The sequence below is a fragment of the Oncorhynchus mykiss genome, unplaced genomic scaffold (genome assembly GCF_013265735.2).
Source record: "Oncorhynchus mykiss isolate Arlee unplaced genomic scaffold, USDA_OmykA_1.1 un_scaffold_140, whole genome shotgun sequence".
NCBI lineage: Eukaryota > Metazoa > Chordata > Actinopteri > Salmoniformes > Salmonidae > Oncorhynchus > Oncorhynchus mykiss.
Window position 1 is genome coordinate 632,501 of NW_023493664.1, and position 26,793 is coordinate 659,293.

Below are 26,793 nucleotides of genomic sequence, written 5' to 3' on the forward strand. Positions count from 1 at the left end.
TTGTTCTATCTATTGTTCTATCCTCCCTCCTCCTTCTATCTATTGTTCTATCTATTGTTCTATCTATTGTTCTATCTATTGTTCTATCTATTGTTCTATCCTCCCTCCCTCCTCCTTCTATCTATTGTTCTATATATTGTTCTATCTATTGTTCTATCTATTGTTCTATCTATTGTTCTATCTATTGTTCTATCTATTGTTCTATCTATTGTTCTATCTATTGTTCTATCTATTGTTCTATCTATTGTTCTATCCTCCCTCCCTCCTCCTTCTATCTATTGTTCTATCTATGGTTCTATCTATTGTTCTATCCTCCCTCCCTCCTCCTTCTATCTATTGTTCTATCTATTGTTCTATCTATTGTTCTATCTATTGTTCTATCTATTGTTCTATCTATTGTTCTATCCTCCCTCCCTCCTCCTCCTATCTATTGTTCTATCCTCCCTCCCTCCTCCTCCTATCTATTGTTCTATCCTCCCTCCCTCCTCCTTCTATCTATTGTTCTATCCTCCCTCCCTCCTCCTTCTATCTATTGTTCTATCCTCCCTCCCTCCTCCTTCTATCTATTGTTCTATCCTCCCTCCCTCCTCCTTCTATCTATTGTTCTATCCTCCCTCCCTCCTCCTTCTATCTATTGTTCTATCCTCCCTCCCTCCTCCTTCTATCTATTGTTCTATCCTCCCTCCCTCCTCCTTCTATCTATTGTTCTATCTATTGTTCTATCTATTGTTCTATCCTCCCTCCCTCCTCCTTCTATCTATTGTTCTATCCTCCCTCCCTCCTCCTCCTATCTATTGTTCTATCCTCCCTCCCTCCTCCTTCTATCTATTGTTCTATCCTCCCTCCCTCCTCCTTCTATCTATTGTTCTATCCTCCCTCCCTCCTCCTTCTATCTATTGTTCTATCCTCCCTCCCTCCTCCTTCTATCTATTGTTCTATCCTCCCTCCCTCCTCCTTCTATCTATTGTTCTATCCTCCCTCCCTCCTCCTTCTATCTATTGTTCTATCCTCCCTCCCTCCTCCTTCTATCTATTGTTCTATCCTCCCTCCCTCCTCCTTCTATCTATTGTTCTATCCTCCCTCCCTCCTCCCTCCTCCTTCTATCTATTGTTCTATCTATTGTTCTATCTATTGTTCTATCTATTGTTCTATCTATTGTTCTATCTATTGTTCTATCTATTGTTCTATCTATTGTTCTATTGTTCTATCCTCCCTCCCTCCTCCTTCTATCTATTGTTCTATCTATTGTTCTATCTATTGTTCTATCTATTGTTCTATCTATTGTTCTATCTATTGTTCTATCTATTGTTCTATCTATTGTTCTATCTATTGTTCTATCTATTGTTCTATCCTCCCTCCCTCCTCCTTCTATCTATTGTTCTATCTATTGTTCTATCTATTGTTCTATCCTCCCTCCCTCCTCCTTCTATCTATTGTTCTATATATTGTTCTATCTATTGTTCTATCTATTGTTCTATCCTCCCTCCCTCCTCCTTCTATCTATTGTTCTATATATTGTTCTATCTATTGTTCTATATATTGTTCTATCTATTGTTCTATCTATTGTTCTATCTATTGTTCTATCTATTGTTCTATCTATTGTTCTATCTATTGTTCTATCTATTGTTCTATCTATTGTTCTATCCTCCCTCCTCCTTCTATCTATTGTTCTATCCTCCCTCCCTCCTCCTTCTATCTATTGTTCTATCCTCCCTCCTCCTCCTCCTATCTATTGTTCTATCCTCCCTCCCTCCTCCTTCTATCTATTGTTCTATCTATTGTTCTATCTATTGTTCTATCTATTGTTCTATCTATTGTTCTATCTATTGTTCTATCTATTGTTCTATCTATTGTTCTATCTATTGTTCTATCCTCCCTCCCTCCTCCTCCTATCTATTGTTCTATCCTCCCTCCCTCCTCCTTCTATCTATTGTTCTATCCTCCCTCCCTCCCCCTTCTATCTATTGTTCTATCCTCCCTCCCTCCTCCTTCTATCTATTGTTCTATCCTCCCTCCCTCCTCCTTCTATCTATTGTTCTATCCTCCCTCCCTCCTCCTTCTATCTATTGTTCTATCCTCCCTCCTCCTTCTATCTATTGTTCTATCCTCCCTCCCTCCTCCTTCTATCTATTGTTCTATCCTCCCTCCTCCTTCTATCTATTGTTCTATCCTCCCTCCCTCCTCCTTCTATCTATTGTTCTATCTATTGTTCTATCCTCCCTCCCTCCTCCTTCTATCTATTGTTCTATCCTCCCTCCTCCTTCTATCTATTGTTCTATCCTCCCTCCCTCCTCCTTCTATCTATTGTTCTATCCTCCCTCCTCCTTCTATCTATTGTTCTATCCTCCCTCCCTCCTCCTTCTATCTATTGTTCTATCCTCCCTCCCTCCTCCTTCTATCTATTGTTCTATCTATTGTTCTATCCTCCCTCCTCCTTCTATCTATTGTTCTATCCTCCCTCCTCCTTCTATCTATTGTTCTATCTATTGTTCTATCTATTGTTCTATCTATTGTTCTATCTATTGTTCTATCTATTGTTCTATCTATTGTTCTATCCTCCCTCCTCCTTCTATCTATTGTTCTATCCTCCCTCCTCCTTCTATCTATTGTTCTATCCTCCCTCCTCCTTCTATCTATTGTTCTATCCTCCCTCCCTCCTCCTTCTATCTATTGTTCTATCCTCCCTCCTCCTTCTATCTATTGTTCTATCCTCCCTCCCTCCTCCTTCTATCTATTGTTCTATCCTCCCTCCCTCCTCCTTCTATCTATTGTTCTATCCTCCCTCCCTCCTCCTTCTATCTATTGTTCTATCCTCCCTCCCTCCCTCCTCCTTCTATCTATTGTTCTATCCTCCCTCCCTCCTCCTTCTATCTATTGTTCTATCCTCCCTCCCTCCTCCTTCTATCTATTGTTCTATCCTCCCTCCCTCCTCCTTCTATCTATTGTTCTATCCTCCCTCCCTCCTCCTTCTATCTATTGTTCTATCCTCCCTCCCTCCTCCTTCTATCTATTGTTCTATCTATTGTTCTATCTATTGTTCTATCTATTGTTCTATCTATTGTTCTATCTATTGTTCTATCTATTGTTCTATCTATTGTTCTATCTATTGTTCTATCTATTGTTCTATCCTCCCTCCCTCCTCCTCCTATCTATTGTTCTATCCTCCCTCCCTCCTCCTTCTATCTATGGTTCTATCTATTGTTCTATCTATTGTTCTATCTATTGTTCTATCTATTGTTCTATCCTCCCTCCTCCTTCTATCTATTGTTCTATCCTCCCTCCTCCTTCTATCTATTGTTCTATCTATTGTTCTATCTATTGTTCTATCTATTGTTCTATCTATTGTTCTATCTATTGTTCTATCTATTGTTCTATCTATTGTTCTATCTATTGTTCTATCCTCCCTCCCTCCTCCTTCTATCTATTGTTCTATCTATTGTTCTATCTATTGTTCTATCTATTGTTCTATCCTCCCTCCTCCTCCTTCTATCTATTGTTCTATCTATTGTTCTATCTATTGTTCTATCTATTGTTCTATCTATTGTTCTATCCTCCCTCCCTCCTCCTTCTATCTATTGTTCTATCTATTGTTCTATCTATGGTTCTATCTATTGTTCTATCTATTGTTCTATCCTCCCTCCCTCCTCCTTCTATCTATTGTTCTATCCTCCCTCCCTCCTCCTTCTATCTATTGTTCTATCCTCCCTCCCTCCTCCTTCTATCTATTGTTCTATCCTCCCTCCCTCCTCCTTCTATCTATTGTTCTATCCTCCCTCCCTCCTCCTTCTATCTATTGTTCTATCCTCCCTCCCTCCTCCTTCTATCTATGGTTCTATCCTCCCTCCCTCCTCCTTCTATCTATTGTTCTATCCTCCCTCCCTCCTCCTTCTATCTATTGTTCTATCCTCCCTCCCTCCTCCTTCTATCTATTGTTCTATCCTCCCTCCCTCCTCCTTCTATCTATTGTTCTATCTATTGTTCTATCTATTGTTCTATCCTCCCTCCCTCCTCCTTCTATCTATTGTTCTATCCTCCCTCCCTCCTCCTTCTATCTATTGTTCTATCCTCCCTCCCTCCTCCTTCTATCTATTGTTCTATCTATTGTTCTATCTATGGTTCTATCTATTGTTCTATCTATGGTTCTATCTATTGTTCTATCTATTGTTCTATCTACTGTTCTATCCTCCCTCCCTCCTACTTCTATCTATTGTTCTATCTACTGTTCTATCCTCCCTCCCTCCTCCTTCTATCTATTGTTCTATCCTCCCTCCCTCCTTCTATCTATTGTTCTATCCTCCCTCCCTCCTCCTTCTATCTATTGTTCTATCCTCCCTCCCTCCTCCTTCTATCTATTGTTCTATCCTCCCTCCCTCCTCCTCCTATCTATTGTTCTATCCTCCCTCCCTCCTCCTTCTATCTATTGTTCTATCCTCCCTCCCTCCTCCTTCTATCTATTGTTCTATCCTCCCTCCTCCTCCTATCTATTGTTCTATCCTCCCTCCCTCCTCCTTCTATCTATTGTTCTATCCTCCCTCCTCCTTCTATCTATTGTTCTATCTATTGTTCTATCTATTGTTCTATCTATTGTTCTATCCTCCCTCCCTCCCCCTTCTATCTATTGTTCTATCCTCCCTCCCTCCTCCTTCTATCTATTGTTCTATCCTCCCTCCCTCCTCCTATCTATTGTTCTATCCTCCCTCCCTCCTCCTTCTATCTATTGTTCTATCCTCCCTCCCTCCTCCTCCTATCTATTGTTCTATCCTCCCTCCCTCCTCCTTCTATCTATTGTTCTATCCTCCCTCCCTCCTCCTTCTATCTATTGTTCTATCCTCCCTCCCTCCTCCTTCTATCTATTGTTCTATCCTCCCTCCTCCTCCTTCTATCTATTGTTCTATCCTCCCTCCTCCTCCTTCTATCTATTGTTCTATCCTCCCTCCCTCCTCCTTCTATCTATTGTTCTATCCTCCCTCCCTCCTCCTTCTATCTATTGTTCTATCTATTGTTCTATCTATGGTTCTATCTATTGTTCTATCTATTGTTCTATCTATTGTTCTATCTATTGTTCTATCTATTGTTCTATCTATTGTTCTATTGTTCTATCTATTGTTCTATCCTCCCTCCTCCTTCTATCTATTGTTCTATCTATTGTTCTATCTATTGTTCTATCTATTGTTCTATCTATTGTTCTATCCTCCCTCCCTCCTCCTTCTATCTATTGTTCTATATATTGTTCTATCTATTGTTCTATCTATTGTTCTATCTATTGTTCTATCTATTGTTCTATCTATTGTTCTATCTATTGTTCTATCTATTGTTCTATCTATTGTTCTATCTATTGTTCTATCCTCCCTCCCTCCTCCTTCTATCTATTGTTCTATCTATGGTTCTATCTATTGTTCTATCCTCCCTCCCTCCTCCTTCTATCTATTGTTCTATCTATTGTTCTATCTATTGTTCTATCTATTGTTCTATCTATTGTTCTATCTATTGTTCTATCCTCCCTCCCTCCTCCTCCTATCTATTGTTCTATCCTCCCTCCCTCCTCCTCCTATCTATTGTTCTATCCTCCCTCCCTCCTCCTTCTATCTATTGTTCTATCCTCCCTCCCTCCTCCTTCTATCTATTGTTCTATCCTCCCTCCCTCCTCCTTCTATCTATTGTTCTATCCTCCCTCCCTCCTCCTTCTATCTATTGTTCTATCCTCCCTCCCTCCTCCTTCTATCTATTGTTCTATCCTCCCTCCCTCCTCCTTCTATCTATTGTTCTATCCTCCCTCCCTCCTCCTTCTATCTATTGTTCTATCTATTGTTCTATCTATTGTTCTATCCTCCCTCCCTCCTCCTTCTATCTATTGTTCTATCCTCCCTCCCTCCTCCTCCTATCTATTGTTCTATCCTCCCTCCCTCCTCCTTCTATCTATTGTTCTATCCTCCCTCCCTCCTCCTTCTATCTATTGTTCTATCCTCCCTCCCTCCTCCTTCTATCTATTGTTCTATCCTCCCTCCCTCCTCCTTCTATCTATTGTTCTATCCTCCCTCCCTCCTCCTTCTATCTATTGTTCTATCCTCCCTCCCTCCTCCTTCTATCTATTGTTCTATCCTCCCTCCCTCCTCCTTCTATCTATTGTTCTATCCTCCCTCCCTCCTCCTTCTATCTATTGTTCTATCCTCCCTCCCTCCTCCCTCCTCCTTCTATCTATTGTTCTATCTATTGTTCTATCTATTGTTCTATCTATTGTTCTATCTATTGTTCTATCTATTGTTCTATCTATTGTTCTATCTATTGTTCTATTGTTCTATCCTCCCTCCCTCCTCCTTCTATCTATTGTTCTATCTATTGTTCTATCTATTGTTCTATCTATTGTTCTATCTATTGTTCTATCTATTGTTCTATCTATTGTTCTATCTATTGTTCTATCTATTGTTCTATCTATTGTTCTATCTATTGTTCTATCCTCCCTCCCTCCTCCTTCTATCTATTGTTCTATCTATTGTTCTATCTATTGTTCTATCCTCCCTCCCTCCTCCTTCTATCTATTGTTCTATATATTGTTCTATCTATTGTTCTATCTATTGTTCTATCCTCCCTCCCTCCTCCTTCTATCTATTGTTCTATATATTGTTCTATCTATTGTTCTATATATTGTTCTATCTATTGTTCTATCTATTGTTCTATCTATTGTTCTATCTATTGTTCTATCTATTGTTCTATCTATTGTTCTATCTATTGTTCTATCTATTGTTCTATCCTCCCTCCTCCTTCTATCTATTGTTCTATCCTCCCTCCCTCCTCCTTCTATCTATTGTTCTATCCTCCCTCCTCCTCCTCCTATCTATTGTTCTATCCTCCCTCCCTCCTCCTTCTATCTATTGTTCTATCTATTGTTCTATCTATTGTTCTATCTATTGTTCTATCTATTGTTCTATCTATTGTTCTATCTATTGTTCTATCTATTGTTCTATCTATTGTTCTATCCTCCCTCCCTCCTCCTCCTATCTATTGTTCTATCCTCCCTCCCTCCTCCTTCTATCTATTGTTCTATCCTCCCTCCCTCCCCCTTCTATCTATTGTTCTATCCTCCCTCCCTCCTCCTTCTATCTATTGTTCTATCCTCCCTCCCTCCTCCTTCTATCTATTGTTCTATCCTCCCTCCCTCCTCCTTCTATCTATTGTTCTATCCTCCCTCCTCCTTCTATCTATTGTTCTATCCTCCCTCCCTCCTCCTTCTATCTATTGTTCTATCCTCCCTCCTCCTTCTATCTATTGTTCTATCCTCCCTCCCTCCTCCTTCTATCTATTGTTCTATCTATTGTTCTATCCTCCCTCCCTCCTCCTTCTATCTATTGTTCTATCCTCCCTCCTCCTTCTATCTATTGTTCTATCCTCCCTCCCTCCTCCTTCTATCTATTGTTCTATCCTCCCTCCTCCTTCTATCTATTGTTCTATCCTCCCTCCCTCCTCCTTCTATCTATTGTTCTATCCTCCCTCCCTCCTCCTTCTATCTATTGTTCTATCTATTGTTCTATCCTCCCTCCTCCTTCTATCTATTGTTCTATCCTCCCTCCTCCTTCTATCTATTGTTCTATCTATTGTTCTATCTATTGTTCTATCTATTGTTCTATCTATTGTTCTATCTATTGTTCTATCTATTGTTCTATCCTCCCTCCTCCTTCTATCTATTGTTCTATCCTCCCTCCTCCTTCTATCTATTGTTCTATCCTCCCTCCTCCTTCTATCTATTGTTCTATCCTCCCTCCCTCCTCCTTCTATCTATTGTTCTATCCTCCCTCCTCCTTCTATCTATTGTTCTATCCTCCCTCCCTCCTCCTTCTATCTATTGTTCTATCCTCCCTCCCTCCTCCTTCTATCTATTGTTCTATCCTCCCTCCCTCCTCCTTCTATCTATTGTTCTATCCTCCCTCCCTCCCTCCTCCTTCTATCTATTGTTCTATCCTCCCTCCCTCCTCCTTCTATCTATTGTTCTATCCTCCCTCCCTCCTCCTTCTATCTATTGTTCTATCCTCCCTCCCTCCTCCTTCTATCTATTGTTCTATCCTCCCTCCCTCCTCCTTCTATCTATTGTTCTATCCTCCCTCCCTCCTCCTTCTATCTATTGTTCTATCTATTGTTCTATCTATTGTTCTATCTATTGTTCTATCTATTGTTCTATCTATTGTTCTATCTATTGTTCTATCTATTGTTCTATCTATTGTTCTATCTATTGTTCTATCCTCCCTCCCTCCTCCTCCTATCTATTGTTCTATCCTCCCTCCCTCCTCCTTCTATCTATGGTTCTATCTATTGTTCTATCTATTGTTCTATCTATTGTTCTATCTATTGTTCTATCCTCCCTCCTCCTTCTATCTATTGTTCTATCCTCCCTCCTCCTTCTATCTATTGTTCTATCTATTGTTCTATCTATTGTTCTATCTATTGTTCTATCTATTGTTCTATCTATTGTTCTATCTATTGTTCTATCTATTGTTCTATCCTCCCTCCCTCCTCCTTCTATCTATTGTTCTATCTATTGTTCTATCTATTGTTCTATCTATTGTTCTATCCTCCCTCCTCCTCCTTCTATCTATTGTTCTATCTATTGTTCTATCTATTGTTCTATCTATTGTTCTATCTATTGTTCTATCCTCCCTCCCTCCTCCTTCTATCTATTGTTCTATCTATTGTTCTATCTATGGTTCTATCTATTGTTCTATCTATTGTTCTATCCTCCCTCCCTCCTCCTTCTATCTATTGTTCTATCCTCCCTCCCTCCTCCTTCTATCTATTGTTCTATCCTCCCTCCCTCCTCCTTCTATCTATTGTTCTATCCTCCCTCCCTCCTCCTTCTATCTATTGTTCTATCCTCCCTCCCTCCTCCTTCTATCTATTGTTCTATCCTCCCTCCCTCCTCCTTCTATCTATGGTTCTATCCTCCCTCCCTCCTCCTTCTATCTATTGTTCTATCCTCCCTCCTCCTTCTATCTATTGTTCTATCCTCCCTCCTCCTCCTTCTATCTATTGTTCTATCTATTGTTCTATCTATTGTTCTATCTATTGTTCTATCTATTGTTCTATCCTCCCTCCCTCCTCCTTCTATCTATTGTTCTATCTATTGTTCTATCTATTGTTCTATCTATTGTTCTATCTATTGTTCTATCTATTGTTCTATCTATTGTTCTATCTATTGTTCTATCTATTGTTCTATCCTCCCTCCCTCCTCCTCCTATCTATTGTTCTATCCTCCCTCCCTCCTCCTTCTATCTATGGTTCTATCTATTGTTCTATCTATTGTTCTATCTATTGTTCTATCTATTGTTCTATCCTCCCTCCTCCTTCTATCTATTGTTCTATCTATTGTTCTATCTATTGTTCTATCTATTGTTCTATCTATTGTTCTATCTATTGTTCTATATATTGTTCTATCCTCCCTCCCTCCTCCTCCTATCTATTGTTCTATCTATTGTTCTATCTATTGTTCTATCTATTGTTCTATCTATTGTTCTATCTATTGTTCTATCTATTGTTCTATCTATTGTTCTATCTATTGTTCTATCCTCCCTCCCTCCTCCTTCTATCTATTGTTCTATCCTCCCTCCCTCCTCCTTCTATCTATTGTTCTATCCTCCCTCCTCCTCCTATCTATTGTTCTATCTATTGTTCTATCTATTGTTCTATCCTCCCTCCCTCCTCCTCCTATCTATTGTTCTATCCTCCCTCCCTCCTCCTTCTATCTATTGTTCTATCCTCCCTCCCTCCTCCTTCTATCTATTGTTCTATCCTCCCTCCCCCTTCTATATATTGTTCTATCTATGGTTCTATCTATTGTTCTATCCTCCCTCCCTCCTCCTTCTATCTATTGTTCTATATATTGTTCTATCTATTGTTCTATCTATTGTTCTATCCTCCCTCCCTCCTCCTTCTATCTATTGTTCTATATATTGTTCTATCTATTGTTCTATCTATTGTTCTATCTATTGTTCTATCTATTGTTCTATCTATTGTTCTATCTATTGTTCTATCTATTGTTCTATCTATTGTTCTATCTATTGTTCTATCCTCCCTCCCTCCTCCTTCTATCTATTGTTCTATCTATTGTTCTATCTATTGTTCTATCTATTGTTCTATCTATTGTTCTATCTATTGTTCTATCTATTGTTCTATCTATTGTTCTATCTATTGTTCTATCTATTGTTCTATCCTCCCTCCCTCCTCCTCCTATCTATTGTTCTATCCTCCCTCCCTCCTCCTTCTATCTATTGTTCTATCCTCCCTCCCTCCTCCTTCTATCTATTGTTCTATCCTCCCTCCCTCCTCCTTCTATCTATGGTTCTATCCTCCCTCCCTCCTCCTTCTATCTATTGTTCTATCCTCCCTCCCTCCTCCTTCTATCTATTGTTCTATCCTCCCTCCCTCCTCCTTCTATCTATTGTTCTATCCTCCCTCCTCCTCCTTCTATCTATTGTTCTATCCTCCCTCCCTCCTCCTTCTATCTATTGTTCTATCCTCCCTCCTCCTCCTTCTATCTATTGTTCTATCTATTGTTCTATCTATGGTTCTATCTATTGTTCTATCTATGGTTCTATCTATTGTTCTATCTATGGTTCTATCTATTGTTCTATCTATTGTTCTATCTATTGTTCTATCCTCCCTCCTCCTTCTATCTATTGTTCTATATATTGTTCTATCTATTGTTCTATCCTCCCTCCTCCTTCTATCTATTGTTCTATCTATTGTTCTATCTATTGTTCTATCTATTGTTCTATCTATTGTTCTATCTATTGTTCTATCTATTGTTCTATCTATTGTTCTATCTATTGTTCTATCTATTGTTCTATCTATTGTTCTATCTATTGTTCTATCCTCCCTCCCTCCTCCTCCTATCTATTGTTCTATCCTCCCTCCCTCCTCCTTCTATCTATTGTTCTATCCTCCCTCCCTCCTCCTCCTATCTATTGTTCTATCCTCCCTCCCTCCTCCTTCTATCTATTGTTCTATCCTCCCTCCCTCCCTCCTTCTATCTATTGTTCTATCTATTGTTCTATCTATTGTTCTATCCTCCCTCCCTCCTCCTTCTATCTATTGTTCTATCTATTGTTCTATCTATTGTTCTATCCTCCCTCCCTCCTCCTTCTATCTATTGTTCTATCTATTGTTCTATCCTCCCTCCCTCCTCCTTCTATCTATTGTTCTATCTATTGTTCTATCTATTGTTCTATCTATTGTTCTATCTATTGTTCTATCTATTGTTCTATCTATTGTTCTATCTATTGTTCTATCTATTGTTCTATCTATTGTTCTATCTATTGTTCTATCTATTGTTCTATCCTCCCTCCTCCTCCTATCTATTGTTCTATCTATTGTTCTATCTATTGTTCTATCTATTGTTCTATCTATTGTTCTATCCTCCCTCCCTCCTCCTTCTATCTATTGTTCTATCCTCCCTCCCTCCTCCTTCTATCTATTGTTCTATCCTCCCTCCCTCCTCCTTCTATCTATTGTTCTATCCTCCCTCCCTCCTCCTCCTATCTATTGTTCTATCCTCCCTCCCTCCTCCTTCTATCTATTGTTCTATCCTCCCTCCTCCTTCTATCTATTGTTCTATCCTCCCTCCCTCCTCCTTCTATCTATTGTTCTATCCTCCCTCCTCCTCCTTCTATCTATTGTTCTATCCTCCCTCCTCCTCCTTCTATCTATTGTTCTATATATTGTTCTATCCTCCCTCCCTCCTCCTTCTATCTATTGTTCTATCCTCCCTCCCTCCTCCTTCTATCTATTGTTCTATCCTCCCTCCCTCCTCCTCCTATCTATTGTTCTATCTATTGTTCTATCCTCCCTCCCTCCTCCTTCTATCTATTGTTCTATCTATTGTTCTATCCTCCCTCCCTCCTCCTTCTATCTATTGTTCTATCCTCCCTCCTCCTTCTATCTATTGTTCTATCCTCCCTCCCTCCTTCTATCTATTGTTCTATCCTCCCTCCTCCTCCTTCTATCTATTGTTCTATATATTGTTCTATCCTCCCTCCCTCCTCCTTCTATCTATTGTTCTATCCTCCCTCCCTCCTTCTATCTATTGTTCTATCCTCCCTCCCTCCTCCTTCTATCTATTGTTCTATCTATTGTTCTATATATTGTTCTATCCTCCCTCCCTCCTCCTTCTATCTATTGTTCTATCCTCCCTCCCTCCTCCTTCTATCTATTGTTCTATCCTCCCTCCCTCCTCCTTCTATCTATTGTTCTATCCTCCCTCCCTCCTCCTTCTATCTATTGTTCTATCCTCCCTCCCTCCTCCTTCTATCTATTGTTCTATCCTCCCTCCTCCTTCTATCTATTGTTCTATCCTCCCTCCCTCCTCCTTCTATCTATTGTTCTATCCTCCCTCCTCCTTCTATCTATTGTTCTATCCTCCCTCCCTCCTCCTTCTATCTATTGTTCTATCCTCCCTCCCTCCTCCTTCTATCTATTGTTCTATCTATTGTTCTATCCTCCCTCCTCCTTCTATCTATTGTTCTATCCTCCCTCCCTCCTCCTTCTATCTATTGTTCTATCCTCCCTCCTCCTTCTATCTATTGTTCTATCCTCCCTCCTCCTTCTATCTATTGTTCTATCTATTGTTCTATCTATTGTTCTATCTATTGTTCTATCTATTGTTCTATCTATTGTTCTATCTATTGTTCTATCCTCCCTCCTCCTTCTATCTATTGTTCTATCCTCCCTCCTCCTTCTATCTATTGTTCTATCCTCCCTCCTCCTTCTATCTATTGTTCTATCCTCCCTCCCTCCTCCTTCTATCTATTGTTCTATCCTCCCTCCTCCTTCTATCTATTGTTCTATCCTCCCTCCCTCCTCCTTCTATCTATTGTTCTATCCTCCCTCCCTCCTCCTTCTATCTATTGTTCTATCCTCCCTCCCTCCTCCTTCTATCTATTGTTCTATCCTCCCTCCCTCCTCCTTCTATCTATTGTTCTATCCTCCCTCCCTCCTCCTTCTATCTATTGTTCTATCCTCCCTCCCTCCTCCTTCTATCTATTGTTCTATCCTCCCTCCCTCCTCCTTCTATCTATTGTTCTATCCTCCCTCCCTCCTCCTTCTATCTATTGTTCTATCCTCCCTCCCTCCTCCTTCTATCTATTGTTCTATCTATTGTTCTATCTATTGTTCTATCTATTGTTCTATCTATTGTTCTATCTATTGTTCTATCTATTGTTCTATCTATTGTTCTATCTATTGTTCTATCCTCCCTCCCTCCTCCTCCTATCTATTGTTCTATCCTCCCTCCCTCCTCCTTCTATCTATGGTTCTATCTATTGTTCTATCTATTGTTCTATCTATTGTTCTATCTATTGTTCTATCCTCCCTCCTCCTTCTATCTATTGTTCTATCCTCCCTCCTCCTTCTATCTATTGTTCTATCTATTGTTCTATCTATTGTTCTATCTATTGTTCTATCTATTGTTCTATCTATTGTTCTATCTATTGTTCTATCTATTGTTCTATCTATTGTTCTATCTATTGTTCTATCCTCCCTCCCTCCTCCTTCTATCTATTGTTCTATCTATTGTTCTATCTATTGTTCTATCTATTGTTCTATCCTCCCTCCTCCTCCTTCTATCTATTGTTCTATCTATTGTTCTATCTATTGTTCTATCTATTGTTCTATCTATTGTTCTATCCTCCCTCCCTCCTCCTTCTATCTATTGTTCTATCTATTGTTCTATCTATGGTTCTATCTATTGTTCTATCTATTGTTCTATCCTCCCTCCCTCCTCCTTCTATCTATTGTTCTATCCTCCCTCCCTCCTCCTTCTATCTATTGTTCTATCCTCCCTCCCTCCTCCTTCTATCTATTGTTCTATCCTCCCTCCCTCCTCCTTCTATCTATTGTTCTATCCTCCCTCCCTCCTCCTTCTATCTATTGTTCTATCCTCCCTCCCTCCTCCTTCTATCTATGGTTCTATCCTCCCTCCCTCCTCCTTCTATCTATTGTTCTATCCTCCCTCCTCCTTCTATCTATTGTTCTATCCTCCCTCCTCCTCCTTCTATCTATTGTTCTATCTATTGTTCTATCTATTGTTCTATCTATTGTTCTATCTATTGTTCTATCCTCCCTCCCTCCTCCTTCTATCTATTGTTCTATCTATTGTTCTATCTATTGTTCTATCTATTGTTCTATCTATTGTTCTATCTATTGTTCTATCTATTGTTCTATCTATTGTTCTATCTATTGTTCTATCTATTGTTCTATCTATTGTTCTATCCTCCCTCCCTCCTCCTCCTATCTATTGTTCTATCCTCCCTCCCTCCTCCTTCTATCTATGGTTCTATCTATTGTTCTATCTATTGTTCTATCTATTGTTCTATCTATTGTTCTATCCTCCCTCCTCCTTCTATCTATTGTTCTATCTATTGTTCTATCTATTGTTCTATCTATTGTTCTATCTATTGTTCTATCTATTGTTCTATATATTGTTCTATCCTCCCTCCCTCCTCCTCCTATCTATTGTTCTATCTATTGTTCTATCTATTGTTCTATCTATTGTTCTATCTATTGTTCTATCTATTGTTCTATCTATTGTTCTATCTATTGTTCTATCTATTGTTCTATCCTCCCTCCCTCCTCCTTCTATCTATTGTTCTATCCTCCCTCCCTCCTCCTTCTATCTATTGTTCTATCCTCCCTCCTCCTCCTATCTATTGTTCTATCTATTGTTCTATCTATTGTTCTATCCTCCCTCCCTCCTCCTCCTATCTATTGTTCTATCCTCCCTCCCTCCTCCTTCTATCTATTGTTCTATCCTCCCTCCCTCCTCCTTCTATCTATTGTTCTATCCTCCCTCCCCCTTCTATATATTGTTCTATCTATGGTTCTATCTATTGTTCTATCCTCCCTCCCTCCTCCTTCTATCTATTGTTCTATATATTGTTCTATCTATTGTTCTATCTATTGTTCTATCCTCCCTCCCTCCTCCTTCTATCTATTGTTCTATATATTGTTCTATCTATTGTTCTATCTATTGTTCTATCTATTGTTCTATCTATTGTTCTATCTATTGTTCTATCTATTGTTCTATCTATTGTTCTATCTATTGTTCTATCTATTGTTCTATCCTCCCTCCCTCCTCCTTCTATCTATTGTTCTATCTATTGTTCTATCTATTGTTCTATCTATTGTTCTATCTATTGTTCTATCTATTGTTCTATCTATTGTTCTATCTATTGTTCTATCCTCCCTCCCTCCTCCTCCTATCTATTGTTCTATCCTCCCTCCCTCCTCCTTCTATCTATTGTTCTATCCTCCCTCCCTCCTCCTTCTATCTATTGTTCTATCCTCCCTCCCTCCTCCTTCTATCTATGGTTCTATCCTCCCTCCCTCCTCCTTCTATCTATTGTTCTATCCTCCCTCCCTCCTCCTTCTATCTATTGTTCTATCCTCCCTCCCTCCTCCTTCTATCTATTGTTCTATCCTCCCTCCTCCTCCTTCTATCTATTGTTCTATCCTCCCTCCCTCCTCCTTCTATCTATTGTTCTATCCTCCCTCCTCCTCCTTCTATCTATTGTTCTATCTATTGTTCTATCTATGGTTCTATCTATTGTTCTATCTATGGTTCTATCTATTGTTCTATCTATGGTTCTATCTATTGTTCTATCTATTGTTCTATCTATTGTTCTATCCTCCCTCCTCCTTCTATCTATTGTTCTATATATTGTTCTATCTATTGTTCTATCCTCCCTCCTCCTTCTATCTATTGTTCTATCTATTGTTCTATCTATTGTTCTATCTATTGTTCTATCTATTGTTCTATCTATTGTTCTATCTATTGTTCTATCTATTGTTCTATCTATTGTTCTATCCTCCCTCCCTCCTCCTCCTATCTATTGTTCTATCCTCCCTCCCTCCTCCTTCTATCTATTGTTCTATCCTCCCTCCCTCCTCCTCCTATCTATTGTTCTATCCTCCCTCCCTCCTCCTTCTATCTATTGTTCTATCCTCCCTCCCTCCCTCCTTCTATCTATTGTTCTATCTATTGTTCTATCTATTGTTCTATCCTCCCTCCCTCCTCCTTCTATCTATTGTTCTATCTATTGTTCTATCTATTGTTCTATCCTCCCTCCCTCCTCCTTCTATCTATTGTTCTATCTATTGTTCTATCCTCCCTCCCTCCTCCTTCTATCTATTGTTCTATCTATTGTTCTATCTATTGTTCTATCTATTGTTCTATCTATTGTTCTATCTATTGTTCTATCTATTGTTCTATCTATTGTTCTATCTATTGTTCTATCTATTGTTCTATCTATTGTTCTATCTATTGTTCTATCCTCCCTCCTCCTCCTATCTATTGTTCTATCTATTGTTCTATCTATTGTTCTATCTATTGTTCTATCCTCCCTCCCTCCTCCTTCTATCTATTGTTCTATCCTCCCTCCCTCCTCCTTCTATCTATTGTTCTATCCTCCCTCCCTCCTCCTTCTATCTATTGTTCTATCCTCCCTCCCTCCTCCTCCTATCTATTGTTCTATCCTCCCTCCCTCCTCCTTCTATCTATTGTTCTATCCTCCCTCCTCCTTCTATCTATTGTTCTATCCTCCCTCCTCCTCCTTCTATCTATTGTTCTATCCTCCCTCCTCCTCCTTCTATCTATTGTTCTATATATTGTTCTATCCTCCCTCCCTCCTCCTTCTATCTATTGTTCTATCCTCCCTCCCTCCTCCTTCTATCTATTGTTCTATCCTCCCTCCCTCCTCCTCCTATCTATTGTTCTATCTATTGTTCTATCCTCCCTCCCTCCTCCTTCTATCTATTGTTCTATCTATTGTTCTATCCTCCCTCCCTCCTCCTTCTATCTATTGTTCTATCCTCCCTCCTCCTTCTATCTATTGTTCTATCCTCCCTCCCTCCTTCTATCTATTGTTCTATCCTCCCTCCTCCTCCTTCTATCTATTGTTCTATATATTGTTCTATCCTCCCTCCCTCCTCCTTCTATCTATTGTTCTATCCTCCCTCCCTCCTTCTATCTATTGTTCTATCCTCCCTCCCTCCTCCTTCTATCTATTGTTCTATCTATTGTTCTATATATTGTTCTATCCTCCCTCCCTCCTCCTTCTATCTATTGTTCTATCCTCCCTCCCTCCTCCTTCTATCTATTGTTCTATCCTCCCTCCCTCCTCCTTCTATCTATTGTTCTATCCTCCCTCCCTCCTCCTTCTATCTATTGTTCTATCCTCCCTCCCTCCTCCTTCTATCTATTGTTCTATCCTCCCTCCTCCTTCTATCTATTGTTCTATCCTCCCTCCCTCCTCCTTCTATCTATTGTTCTATCCTCCCTCCCTCCTCCTTCTATCTATTGTTCTATCCTCCCTCCCTCCTCCTTCTATCTATTGTTCTATCCTCCCTCCCTCCTCCTTCTATCTATGGTTCTATCTATTGTTCTATCTATTGTTCTATCTATTGTTCTATCTATTGTTCTATCCTCCCTCCCTCCTCCTCCTATCTATTGTTCTATCCTCCCTCCCTCCTCCTTCTATCTATGGTTCTATCTATTGTTCTATCTATTGTTCTATCTATTGTTCTATCTATTGTTCTATCCTCCCTCCTCCTTCTATCTATTGTTCTATCTATTGTTCTATCTATTGTTCTATCTATTGTTCTATCTATTGTTCTATCTATTGTTCTATATATTGTTCTATCCTCCCTCCCTCCTCCTCCTATCTATTGTTCTATCTATTGTTCTATCTATTGTTCTATCTATTGTTCTATCTATTGTTCTATCTATTGTTCTATCTATTGTTCTATCTATTGTTCTATCTATTGTTCTATCCTCCTTCTATCTATTGTTCTATCCTCCCTCCCTCCTCCTTCTATCTATTGTTCTATCCTCCCTCCTCCTCCTATCTATTGTTCTATCTATTGTTCTATCTATTGTTCTATCCTCCCTCCCTCCTCCTCCTATCTATTGTTCTATCCTCCCTCCCTCCTCCTTCTATCTATTGTTCTATCCTCCCTCCCTCCTCCTTCTATCTATTGTTCTATCCTCCCTCCCCCTTCTATATATTGTTCTATCTATGGTTCTATCTATTGTTCTATCCTCCCTCCCTCCTCCTTCTATCTATTGTTCTATATATTGTTCTATCTATTGTTCTATCTATTGTTCTATCCTCCCTCCCTCCTCCTTCTATCTATTGTTCTATATATTGTTCTATCTATTGTTCTATCTATTGTTCTATCTATTGTTCTATCTATTGTTCTATCTATTGTTCTATCTATTGTTCTATCTATTGTTCTATCTATTGTTCTATCTATTGTTCTATCCTCCCTCCCTCCTCCTTCTATCTATTGTTCTATCTATTGTTCTATCTATTGTTCTATCTATTGTTCTATCTATTGTTCTATCTATTGTTCTATCTATTGTTCTATCTATTGTTCTATCTATTGTTCTATCTATTGTTCTATCCTCCCTCCCTCCTCCTCCTATCTATTGTTCTATCCTCCCTCCCTCCTCCTTCTATCTATTGTTCTATCCTCCCTCCCTCCTCCTTCTATCTATTGTTCTATCCTCCCTCCCTCCTCCTTCTATCTATGGTTCTATCCTCCCTCCCTCCTCCTTCTATCTATTGTTCTATCCTCCCTCCCTCCTCCTTCTATCTATTGTTCTATCCTCCCTCCCTCCTCCTTCTATCTATTGTTCTATCCTCCCTCCTCCTCCTTCTATCTATTGTTCTATCCTCCCTCCCTCCTCCTTCTATCTATTGTTCTATCCTCCCTCCTCCTCCTTCTATCTATTGTTCTATCTATTGTTCTATCTATGGTTCTATCTATTGTTCTATCTATGGTTCTATCTATTGTTCTATCTATTGTTCTATCTATTGTTCTATCCTCCCTCCTCCTTCTATCTATTGTTCTATATATTGTTCTATCTATTGTTCTATCCTCCCTCCTCCTTCTATCTATTGTTCTATCTATTGTTCTATCTATTGTTCTATCTATTGTTCTATCTATTGTTCTATCTATTGTTCTATCTATTGTTCTATCTATTGTTCTATCTATTGTTCTATCTATTGTTCTATCCTCCCTCCCTCCTCCTCCTATCTATTGTTCTATCCTCCCTCCCTCCTCCTTCTATCTATTGTTCTATCCTCCCTCCCTCCTCCTCCTATCTATTGTTCTATCCTCCCTCCCTCCTCCTTCTATCTATTGTTCTATCCTCCCTCCCTCCCTCCTTCTATCTATTGTTCTATCTATTGTTCTATCTATTGTTCTATCCTCCCTCCCTCCTCCTTCTATCTATTGTTCTATCTATTGTTCTATCTATTGTTCTATCCTCCCTCCCTCCCTCCTCCTTCTATCTATTGTTCTATCTATTGTTCTATCCTCCCTCCCTCCTCCTTCTATCTATTGTTCTATCTATTGTTCTATCTATTGTTCTATCTATTGTTCTATCTATTGTTCTATCTATTGTTCTATCTATTGTTCTATCTATTGTTCTATCTATTGTTCTATCTATTGTTCTATCCTCCCTCCTCCTCCTATCTATTGTTCTATCTATTGTTCTATCTATTGTTCTATCTATTGTTCTATCTATTGTTCTATCCTCCCTCCCTCCTCCTTCTATCTATTGTTCTATCCTCCCTCCCTCCTCCTTCTATCTATTGTTCTATCCTCCCTCCCTCCTCCTTCTATCTATTGTTCTATCCTCCCTCCCTCCTCCTCCTATCTATTGTTCTATCCTCCCTCCCTCCTCCTTCTATCTATTGTTCTATCCTCCCTCCTCCTTCTATCTATTGTTCTATCCTCCCTCCCTCCTCCTTCTATCTATTGTTCTATCCTCCCTCCTCCTCCTTCTATCTATTGTTCTATCCTCCCTCCTCCTCCTTCTATCTATTGTTCTATATATTGTTCTATCCTCCCTCCCTCCTCCTTCTATCTATTGTTCTATCCTCCCTCCCTCCTCCTTCTATCTATTGTTCTATCCTCCCTCCCTCCTCCTCCTATCTATTGTTCTATCTATTGTTCTATCCTCCCTCCCTCCTCCTTCTATCTATTGTTCTATCTATTGTTCTATCCTCCCTCCCTCCTCCTTCTATCTATTGTTCTATCCTCCCTCCTCCTTCTATCTATTGTTCTATCCTCCCTCCCTCCTTCTATCTATTGTTCTATCCTCCCTCCTCCTCCTTCTATCTATTGTTCTATATATTGTTCTATCCTCCCTCCCTCCTCCTTCTATCTATTGTTCTATCCTCCCTCCCTCCTTCTATCTATTGTTCTATCCTCCCTCCCTCCTCCTTCTATCTATTGTTCTATCTATTGTTCTATATATTGTTCTATCCTCCCTCCCTCCTCCTTCTATCTATTGTTCTATCCTCCCTCCCTCCTCCTTCTATCTATTGTTCTATCCTCCCTCCCTCCTCCTTCTATCTATTGTTCTATCCTCCCTCCCTCCTCCTTCTATCTATTGTTCTATCCTCCCTCCCTCCTCCTTCTATCTATTGTTCTATCCTCCCTCCTCCTTCTATCTATTGTTCTATCCTCCCTCCCTCCTCCTTCTATCTATTGTTCTATCCTCCCTCCTCCTTCTATCTATTGTTCTATCCTCCCTCCTCCTTCTATCTATTGTTCTATCTATTGTTCTATCTATTGTTCTATCTATTGTTCTATCTATTGTTCTATCTATTGTTCTATCTATTGTTCTATCCTCCCTCCTCCTTCTATCTATTGTTCTATCCTCCCTCCTCCTTCTATCTATTGTTCTATCCTCCCTCCTCCTTCTATCTATTGTTCTATCCTCCCTCCCTCCTCCTTCTATCTATTGTTCTATCCTCCCTCCTCCTTCTATCTATTGTTCTATCCTCCCTCCCTCCTCCTTCTATCTATTGTTCTATCCTCCCTCCCTCCTCCTTCTATCTATTGTTCTATCCTCCCTCCCTCCTCCTTCTATCTATTGTTCTATCCTCCCTCCCTCCTCCTTCTATCTATTGTTCTATCCTCCCTCCCTCCTCCTTCTATCTATTGTTCTATCCTCCCTCCCTCCTCCTTCTATCTATTGTTCTATCCTCCCTCCCTCCTCCTTCTATCTATTGTTCTATCCTCCCTCCCTCCTCCTTCTATCTATTGTTCTATCTATTGTTCTATCTATTGTTCTATCTATTGTTCTATCTATTGTTCTATCTATTGTTCTATCTATTGTTCTATCTATTGTTCTATCTATTGTTCTATCTATTGTTCTATCCTCCCTCCCTCCTCCTCCTATCTATTGTTCTATCCTCCCTCCCTCCTCCTTCTATCTATGGTTCTATCTATTGTTCTATCTATTGTTCTATCTATTGTTCTATCTATTGTTCTATCCTCCCTCCTCCTTCTATCTATTGTTCTATCCTCCCTCCTCCTTCTATCTATTGTTCTATCTATTGTTCTATCTATTGTTCTATCTATTGTTCTATCTATTGTTCTATCTATTGTTCTATCTATTGTTCTATCTATTGTTCTATCTATTGTTCTATCTATTGTTCTATCTATTGTTCTATCCTCCCTCCCTCCTCCTTCTATCTATTGTTCTATCTATTGTTCTATCTATTGTTCTATCTATTGTTCTATCCTCCCTCCTCCTCCTTCTATCTATTGTTCTATCTATTGTTCTATCTATTGTTCTATCTATTGTTCTATCTATTGTTCTATCCTCCCTCCCTCCTCCTTCTATCTATTGTTCTATCTATTGTTCTATCTATGGTTCTATCTATTGTTCTATCTATTGTTCTATCCTCCCTCCCTCCTCCTTCTATCTATTGTTCTATCCTCCCTCCCTCCTCCTTCTATCTATTGTTCTATCCTCCCTCCCTCCTCCTTCTATCTATTGTTCTATCCTCCCTCCCTCCTCCTTCTATCTATTGTTCTATCCTCCCTCCCTCCTCCTTCTATCTATTGTTCTATCCTCCCTCCCTCCTCCTTCTATCTATGGTTCTATCCTCCCTCCCTCCTCCTTCTATCTATTGTTCTATCCTCCCTCCTCCTTCTATCTATTGTTCTATCCTCCCTCCTCCTCCTTCTATCTATTGTTCTATCTATTGTTCTATCTATTGTTCTATCTATTGTTCTATCTATTGTTCTATCCTCCCTCCCTCCTCCTTCTATCTATTGTTCTATCTATTGTTATATCTATTGTTCTATCTATTGTTCTATCTATTGTTCTATCTATTGTTCTATCTATTGTTCTATCTATTGTTCTATCTATTGTTCTATCTATTGTTCTATCTATTGTTCTATCCTCCCTCCCTCCTCCTCCTATCTATTGTTCTATCCTCCCTCCCTCCTCCTTCTATCTATGGTTCTATCTATTGTTCTATCTATTGTTCTATCTATTGTTCTATCTATTGTTCTATCCTCCCTCCTCCTTCTATCTATTGTTCTATCTATTGTTCTATCTATTGTTCTATCTATTGTTCTATCTATTGTTCTATCTATTGTTCTATATATTGTTCTATCCTCCCTCCCTCCTCCTCCTATCTATTGTTCTATCTATTGTTCTATCTATTGTTCTATCTATTGTTCTATCTATTGTTCTATCTATTGTTCTATCTATTGTTCTATCTATTGTTCTATCTATTGTTCTATCCTCCCTCCCTCCTCCTTCTATCTATTGTTCTATCCTCCCTCCCTCCTCCTTCTATCTATTGTTCTATCCTCCCTCCTCCTCCTATCTATTGTTCTATCTATTGTTCTATCTATTGTTCTATCCTCCCTCCCTCCTCCTCCTATCTATTGTTCTATCCTCCCTCCCTCCTCCTTCTATCTATTGTTCTATCCTCCCTCCCTCCTCCTTCTATCTATTGTTCTATCCTCCCTCCCCCTTCTATATATTGTTCTATCTATGGTTCTATCTATTGTTCTATCCTCCCTCCCTCCTCCTTCTATCTATTGTTCTATATATTGTTCTATCTATTGTTCTATCTATTGTTCTATCCTCCCTCCCTCCTCCTTCTATCTATTGTTCTATATATTGTTCTATCTATTGTTCTATCTATTGTTCTATCTATTGTTCTATCTATTGTTCTATCTATTGTTCTATCTATTGTTCTATCTATTGTTCTATCTATTGTTCTATCTATTGTTCTATCCTCCCTCCCTCCTCCTTCTATCTATTGTTCTATCTATTGTTCTATCTATTGTTCTATCTATTGTTCTATCTATTGTTCTATCTATTGTTCTATCTATTGTTCTATCCTCCCTCCCTCCTCCTTCTATCTATTGTTCTATCTATTGTTCTATCTATTGTTCTATCTATTGTTCTATCTATTGTTCTATCTATTGTTCTATCTATTGTTCTATCTATTGTTCTATCTATTGTTCTATCCTCCCTCCCTCCTCCTCCTATCTATTGTTCTATCCTCCCTCCCTCCTCCTTCTATCTATGGTTCTATCTATTGTTCTATCTATTGTTCTATCTATTGTTCTATCTATTGTTCTATCCTCCCTCCTCCTTCTATCTATTGTTCTATCTATTGTTCTATCTATTGTTCTATCTATTGTTCTATCTATTGTTCTATCTATTGTTCTATATATTGTTCTATCCTCCCTCCCTCCTCCTCCTATCTATTGTTCTATCTATTGTTCTATCTATTGTTCTATCTATTGTTCTATCTATTGTTCTATCTATTGTTCTATCTATTGTTCTATCTATTGTTCTATCCTCCCTCCCTCCTCCTTCTATCTATTGTTCTATCCTCCCTCCCTCCTCCTTCTATCTATTGTTCTATCCTCCCTCCTCCTCCTATCTATTGTTCTATCTATTGTTCTATCTATTGTTCTATCCTCCCTCCCTCCTCCTCCTATCTATTGTTCTATCCTCCCTCCCTCCTCCTTCTATCTATTGTTCTATCCTCCCTCCCTCCTCCTTCTATCTATTGTTCTATCCTCCCTCCCCCTTCTATATATTGTTCTATCTATGGTTCTATCTATTGTTCTATCCTCCCTCCCTCCTCCTTCTATCTATTGTTCTATATATTGTTCTATCTATTGTTCTATCTATTGTTCTATCCTCCCTCCCTCCTCCTTCTATCTATTGTTCTATATATTGTTCTATCTATTGTTCTATCTATTGTTCTATCTATTGTTCTATCTATTGTTCTATCTATTGTTCTATCTATTGTTCTATCTATTGTTCTATCTATTGTTCTATCTATTGTTCTATCCTCCCTCCCTCCTCCTTCTATCTATTGTTCTATCTATTGTTCTATCTATTGTTCTATCTATTGTTCTATCTATTGTTCTATCTATTGTTCTATCTATTGTTCTATCTATTGTTCTATCTATTGTTCTATCTATTGTTCTATCCTCCCTCCCTCCTCCTCCTATCTATTGTTCTATCCTCCCTCCCTCCTCCTTCTATCTATTGTTCTATCCTCCCTCCCTCCTCCTTCTATCTATTGTTCTATCCTCCCTCCCTCCTCCTTCTATCTATGGTTCTATCCTCCCTCCCTCCTCCTTCTATCTATTGTTCTATCCTCCCTCCCTCCTCCTTCTATCTATTGTTCTATCCTCCCTCCCTCCTCCTTCTATCTATTGTTCTATCCTCCCTCCTCCTCCTTCTATCTATTGTTCTATCCTCCCTCCCTCCTCCTTCTATCTATTGTTCTATCCTCCCTCCTCCTCCTTCTATCTATTGTTCTATCTATTGTTCTATCTATGGTTCTATCTATTGTTCTATCTATGGTTCTATCTATTGTTCTATCTATGGTTCTATCTATTGTTCTATCTATTGTTCTATCTATTGTTCTATCCTCCCTCCTCCTTCTATCTATTGTTCTATATATTGTTCTATCTATTGTTCTATCCTCCCTCCTCCTTCTATCTATTGTTCTATCTATTGTTCTATCTATTGTTCTATCTATTGTTCTATCTATTGTTCTATCTATTGTTCTATCTATTGTTCTATCTATTGTTCTATCTATTGTTCTATCTATTGTTCTATCCTCCCTCCCTCCTCCTCCTATCTATTGTTCTATCCTCCCTCCCTCCTCCTTCTATCTATTGTTCTATCCTCCCTCCCTCCTCCTCCTATCTATTGTTCTATCCTCCCTCCCTCCTCCTTCTATCTATTGTTCTATCCTCCCTCCCTCCCTCCTTCTATCTATTGTTCTATCTATTGTTCTATCTATTGTTCTATCCTCCCTCCCTCCTCCTTCTATCTATTGTTCTATCTATTGTTCTATCTATTGTTCTATCCTCCCTCCCTCCTCCTTCTATCTATTGTTCTATCTATTGTTCTATCCTCCCTCCCTCCTCCTTCTATCTATTGTTCTATCTATTGTTCTATCTATTGTTCTATCTATTGTTCTATCTATTGTTCTATCTATTGTTCTATCTATTGTTCTATCTATTGTTCTATCTATTGTTCTATCCTCCCTCCTCCTCCTATCTATTGTTCTATCTATTGTTCTATCTATTGTTCTATCTATTGTTCTATCTATTGTTCTATCCTCCCTCCCTCCTCCTTCTATCTATTGTTCTATCCTCCCTCCCTCCTCCTTCTATCTATTGTTCTATCCTCCCTCCCTCCTCCTTCTATCTATTGTTCTATCCTCCCTCCCTCCTCCTCCTATCTATTGTTCTATCCTCCCTCCCTCCTCCTTCTATCTATTGTTCTATCCTCCCTCCTCCTTCTATCTATTGTTCTATCCTCCCTCCCTCCTCCTTCTATCTATTGTTCTATCCTCCCTCCTCCTCCTTCTATCTATTGTTCTATCCTCCCTCCTCCTCCTTCTATCTATTGTTCTATATATTGTTCTATCCTCCCTCCCTCCTCCTTCTATCTATTGTTCTATCCTCCCTCCCTCCTCCTTCTATCTATTGTTCTATCCTCCCTCCCTCCTCCTCCTATCTATTGTTCTATCTATTGTTCTATCCTCCCTCCCTCCTCCTTCTATCTATTGTTCTATCTATTGTTCTATCCTCCCTCCCTCCTCCTTCTATCTATTGTTCTATCCTCCCTCCTCCTTCTATCTATTGTTCTATCCTCCCTCCCTCCTTCTATCTATTGTTCTATCCTCCCTCCTCCTCCTTCTATCTATTGTTCTATATATTGTTCTATCCTCCCTCCCTCCTCCTTCTATCTATTGTTCTATCCTCCCTCCCTCCTTCTATCTATTGTTCTATCCTCCCTCCCTCCTCCTTCTATCTATTGTTCTATCTATTGTTCTATATATTGTTCTATCCTCCCTCCCTCCTCCTTCTATCTATTGTTCTATCCTCCCTCCCTCCTCCTTCTATCTATTGTTCTATCCTCCCTCCCTCCTCCTTCTATCTATTGTTCTATCCTCCCTCCCTCCTCCTTCTATCTATTGTTCTATCCTCCCTCCCTCCTCCTTCTATCTATTGTTCTATCCTCCCTCCCTCCTCCTTCTATCTATTGTTCTATCCTCCCTCCCTCCTCCTTCTATCTATTGTTCTATCCTCCCTCCCTCCTCCTTCTATCTATTGTTCTATCCTCCCTCCCTCCTCCTTCTATCTATTGTTCTATCCTCCCTCCCTCCTCCTTCTATCTATTGTTCTATCCTCCCTCCCTCCTCCTTCTATCTATTGTTCTATCTATTGTTCTATCTATTGTTCTATCTATTGTTCTATCTATTGTTCTATCTATTGTTCTATCTATTGTTCTATCTATTGTTCTATCCTCCCTCCCTCCTCCTTCTATCTATTGTTCTATCCTCCCTCCCTCCTCCTTCTATCTATTGTTCTATCCTCCCTCCCTCCTCCTCCTATCTATTGTTCTATCCTCCCTCCCTCCTCCTTCTATCTATTGTTCTATCTATTGTT